Consider the following 5,751-nt stretch of genomic DNA (forward strand, 5'->3'; position numbering starts at 1 on the left):
CTACTGACTAACAAACAAATTCAATATGGATCACATTTTATAGTCTCTGATTTCGCAGAATTTTGACTTATGTTTTGTGCGAATTATGTCAAAATTCCGCGGCAGAATTTTGACATAATTTTTATACAAATTTTGTCAGAAATCTATTATTATATTATAATGTAGAATTTGGAAGCAACCAACTATTGTTAGTAAGAAAACTAACAAATGGAATTATTATTGAGACCAGCGGATGAGAAATTATGACCGAAGATCGCAAGTTTTTCTGTTCTGTGACATGATTCTTAATAACTTACCTAATTAAATAAAATATTTCCAATACTTTACAAATATATTTTTTGCATACTTATGAGTAATGATGCTCATATTGTAAACAAGCTACATTATAGGGTTTTAATAAACTTTATTGTAAACAAAAGTGACGCAAATGACAAAAATGTGTACTTCGATTTGTACCTAATTAAAATAGGACTTGTCTCGTTTTTTTTTTTTTTTTTTTTTTTTAATGTATATATATTATGTTCCCATAGAACTTTTACAGTAACATACATAAAATAACGAGTGTGCTTTAGACCACACGACTGAAGTAAAATTTCTTTAGTTGCCCCTACAGTAATTATTACGAAACGTAACTCTCTCTCTCTAACTAGAAAGAGTTCTTTCTTTACAAACTTATATCTCCCTCTCAACTTCCGTTCGCCTCGCCCGATAACACTTTTCGTAACGCTTTCTTCGCGCATTATCAGCTTACCCAAGTCAAGCGTGCGTTTCAAAAGTTCCATACCGTTTTTTTAACTAGGTAACAAATTGAACTGAACTGCGTAGTAACCGCACAATAAATTCTCAATAGCAAAAAAATTGCCAACTATTTTGAATATGGAACACGACGCGCGTTCAAAACAGTAGGGCGTGGTCCTTGCGAGGCGCGAAAACCAGCCAACCAACCTTGACCTATGCGAACCGAGACTGGTACCCCGGACACCTCAGAGTTTTTAAACAGCGAGACGGGGCGGGGAGTTTTTATTAATTTGGTCGTTACTTTTAGCGCAACGTGTTCTATTTTTACATGGTGCCGCGTCCACGCGAGGAGCGCGTGGCTTTGTTTTGCTCAGACGCCATGTTGGATAACAATCTCACACGCATGTAACGTGAACAATTTCGTATAAGATTTATCTGCCACCGAGTACCTAAGTGTTGTGACGAGATTCCGTTTATCGGTAGTAAATAATGACTTTAATTAGTGTAATTTTGTTATCTACATTAATTAAGCTTGCACGCGGTGATAGCGATAAAATATTTGTATGTATGTGAGTAGGTATACCTAATAATTTTGTTATTGATGATAAATACATGTTTGTTTACTATTATTCTGTATGAGATAATTTACAAAGTTATTTTTGTATAAAAACTGACTGACTCATTATTTTTATTACATATTTTGTTCTGTGTAATGTAAGTTTACAAATTATTTCAAATACTTTGACTCCATTGACTGAATAATGTTTGTCATAAACTACTAAATGTTATATAATTATGATATTTTTAAAACCATATATTTAATTAAATACAAATATTTGTGTACCAAAATTTTGCAAAACCCTCCTAGGAGGTGTTGAGCCGACGACGATCCACCGCCGACTGAAACCAAGAGCACTACGGAGCTCCCACAACGACTATTACGGTGATAACACTGACCAGTTCAGATGACCTGTCACAAACACGCCGCGTTGAACAGCTCTGAGCCATTTCGTCGAAGTAGGACGATCATCACCACTGGTTATAGATTAGACCTGCGCTTACGCAAATGGCTCATGGCATAAGATTGGCGAATGTCAACAGATAAGGTGTCTATATTGAATCAAGGGTCGGGTCACTGTTTGTTTGGTTTATTTATGTAAATAATTACATTTTCATACTATTTCGTTTTTTTTTTGTGATATATTTTCATAGGCTTTGTAATGATGACAGAAGACCGACGTATAATATAATCAAATAGAACATTGAATAACATATAACATTAAAATTATTCAATTAGCTTACTTAAGTACAGTAAAATTTCACTTCAGCCTGTCGCGGTCCACTGCTGGACATAAGCCTCCCCAATTTCGCGCCAAATATCCCGGCTTTCCATCTGTTCCAACATCCATCTATCCTGTAACACAGGTGACCAGCCCACTACCACTTCAACTTGCTAATTCTGAACGCTATGTCGGTAACTTTCGTTTTCTCGCGGTTAGTCCCATTTCTAATCCTATCTTTGAGAGAGACCCCAAGCATAGCTCGTTCCATTGCATGTTGATTGACTTTAAATTTGTGGATCAGTCAGTCCCTTTGTCAGTGTCCATATCCCAGATCCCTATGTTAACACAGGCAGGACGCATTGCTCGAAGACTTTTCGTCTTCAAGTGTTGCGGAATCTTCGAAGTGAAGACTCGACGAAGCCTGCCAAACGCCTGCCAGCCTAACCGTGTGTTCCTATCAGTAAAACTTAATCATTAGCAATTACTTCTTAGCAATGTTGACTTAGTGATAACTGAGCAAAAATTATTAACTGCGCAAAAACAAATACACATAATTTAATCAGCATGTTCCGTTTATAAACAGTAAATTCTCACATTTAACAGCATTATGATCACAAAAAACTAATGTAATTATTTTACACTATTGTTACAAAATACTTGTATTGTATTTGCTATAGACTATTTTAAATAAAAAGTGTTGAAACGTGTGTGTGAGTGTTTGTGTAACTTTATACAATTTTTTTTATCTTATATTTTAAAGTTGCTTCATATGACTAAACCTTATTACAAGTTGCTTACTAAGTATTAAAAAAAACCTTATAACTTAAAATATGCGTTCACATTCGTTCATGGAAAAGTACAGAATATATACATTTATAATTAAATAATAGGTATATTATGAAGTTCCGATAATAAACATTGTTGGCAATCTTATCTACTCATGTGCTTAGGATTTGTTCCAGAACATGTTTATGTACCCACGTATATTTCATTAATTATTATTATATGACACGTTATAATGTCGGATGTTAAGATAACCTCAGCATCTATGAATTTGATTCTTCAGATCTATGATTTTTTGGAACCGTGGAAGATATTTATTAAGTTCCATGATTTTAAATAAATTACGAAAAAGAAGTCATTTTTAAGGCAAACTTATCATTGAATTACTTTTTGCTATGATTATGGCGTCCTTTAAAAATGCCACCCGTGGTGGTTAGTAACATTCTAATTTTATAAGTTATATATCTCCTGTAATAGATAGCTTGACGAATACTTCAAATCAGTGGCATATTTTAAGATGTAGTGTCCCGGGCCAATAAATTTTGCTGCCATATAAATTAACGAGACGTAACTTTATTTTATTTTACCAGAAAATATCGATTAATAAATAATCGGTAATTTTCTTCATGCAATAAATCGGTTACTTTAGGTACCCGATAAATAAAAATATCGATTTATTTTAAAAATTTTCGACTTACCTTTTTTTATGCCTTCTATTTCGTGGAATTTTCATATATTAATTGATCAATACTCATTATACGGCGGACCTTATTTTACATACAAATCGATTATTTTTTCACATCCTATTAAGTATGCTCGGTTTGCGCCGCCCCTCGTCCTCTATTCTTATATTAGACTAGATGTGCCACGTGATTTCACCCACGTTAATTTTAGAAAAAAGAGGTACTAAAATATGATATAGCCTTCTTCGATAAATGTTCTACATATATAATACTGAAACAATTTCCAAATTTTCAATTTTTCAAATCGGATCAGTAGTTCTGAAATTAGCGCGTTCAATGAAACAAACAAACTCTTCAACTTTATAATTTAGTATAGATTTGACACAATAATTTGTTGCTGTGATAGAAATATTGCTTGTCAGGGGAGGTCACAGGCTAAAAAACTATAAACTAAGATTAATAAAACAGAAACAATCGTAAATCACTCTCTGCCTTACTTATCACGAACTCCTTTTAGAAAATAAGTGTAACAATATTTTGTTATTTTTTTTTTTATGAATTTCACAATAAAATGACAATTAAAAAAAAACAGTAATAAATATCTTCTTTATGTCTTATGTGTTTAAATATAAAATACGCAATTAGTATCTGAGTTACATTAAACCAATTAAAGACTTTGTTTACATAAATATTTACGTTACGTACCTAAATTAAATTCTGAACTTAATTATGTCACGGTCTATTTTTGTTAAAGTACAATGTAACAATGTATATGTGAACTATCAAACAGATCACTATTTTCGCATTGATCTTCATCGGCCCATTAGCTCAGTTGGTTAGAGCGTCGTGCTAATAACGCGAAGGTCGCGGGTTCGATCCCCTCATGGGCCACGTATACTTTTTGTTTTTATAATTCATCCTAAAACAGCTGCTAAATAGATTTTTTTTAATTTTGTACTATCGTTTTGATCGAATTTGTAAAAAATCAATAAAACCTTTTTTTTCTATAATGTTTCTGTCTACCAAGCTGTAGATAAGTGCTTTAATATTCCATAGGAATTATTTACATTAGCACAAATACAGAACTTATAAAATTACATCTTTGCCTCAAACGTTATATAAATACTTACGTAAATAAAAAAATAATGCAATAAGCTCTATAGTATTGCGCTAATAATAATCTTCACAATAGAAACAAGATATGTCACATTGAGATACATAAACGGAAAGTCATTGTATATCTTTAAAAGTCTGAAGTGGTAAAATATCAAATATAATAATAATTCCGCATGATATTAAAAACCTCTCCAAACAAGTTAAGTCACGATATCTTCAATCTGATAACGCTATCAATTATCCGAGCTTAATCGTAATCAGGCTTAATATAAAATAAAATAATTATTATCTGATACACGACGAATGATATACCTAAATAAGGCACCTAATAAGGCATTTATTATATTTGAAAACTAAAAAAATAGTTTTAATACTAAATTTTCAAATAAAATATAGTTTAGTAATAATATTACAAGAAATTTAAATTTGACTAAAAGATTATATTAAACGAGTAGATCATATTTACAAACTAGCGACATCTGTTCGTTCAATTTTTTTTACAGATAAGTAATCAACAACATCTCATATTTTTTTTTTTTTTATTTATTTCATTTGGACAAATAGTAGTTGCTACATTACAATTTTCACATAAAAAGTATAGGTACTACAATTGAGCATAATGCGCGACATTTTAAGTTGTCGCAACATGCACAAAAAGAGATGTAACACTAGTATTATTAAAAATATTATATCTACAAATTTAAATCCAGATGAGTATAATTAAAAATAGATGTAGTAAAGTTAAAAACAAACATAAACAACAAACACAATAATCATTTCTAAGTAATTAATCCTTCAACAATCCCAAAACAACTTTTTACCAAATATACTAAAACCTTCTCCGAAACATGCTGCATCTTATAGTATAAGTATCATTCAGATCGGTTAAGTACTTTTCGCAGTATAGCCGAACAAAAAAACCGGTTTTATTCGGAAACTCGGCTCATTCATTGATGTAGAAGATAGATAATGAAAGTGTGTTGACTTGGTTGCGCTGGGTTTTCATGGACGATGAATACAACTGCAATTATAAAAAACAAGTGTACCTTAGGCCACACGACTGAAGTCATCATCATTATCATCATCATCATTCCAGCCTATTGCAGTCCACTACATAGGCCTCCACAAGTTCAAGCTAAAAATGCGTG

The 5,751-nt window shown here is 31.9% G+C and overlaps 1 long non-coding RNA gene and 1 other non-coding gene across 2 annotated transcripts; both read left to right on the top strand.

Moving 5' to 3' along the window:
* Nucleotides 1-1,057: 1,057 nt before the first annotated feature.
* LOC123668953 lies at nt 1,058-1,918 on the top strand. The gene is made up of 2 exons (XR_006745647.1): nt 1,058-1,307; nt 1,607-1,918. It is a non-coding gene; the product is annotated as an uncharacterized LOC123668953 (long non-coding RNA).
* Nucleotides 1,919-4,304: 2,386 nt separating this feature from the next.
* Nucleotides 4,305-4,378, top strand: Trnai-aau. The gene has a single exon. It is a non-coding gene; the product is annotated as a tRNA-Ile (tRNA).
* The last annotated feature ends 1,373 nt before the right edge of the window (nt 4,379-5,751 follow it).

Source organism: Melitaea cinxia, chromosome 3 (genome assembly GCF_905220565.1).
Source record: "Melitaea cinxia chromosome 3, ilMelCinx1.1, whole genome shotgun sequence".
In the NCBI taxonomy this organism is placed as follows: Eukaryota; Metazoa; Arthropoda; class Insecta; order Lepidoptera; family Nymphalidae; genus Melitaea; species Melitaea cinxia.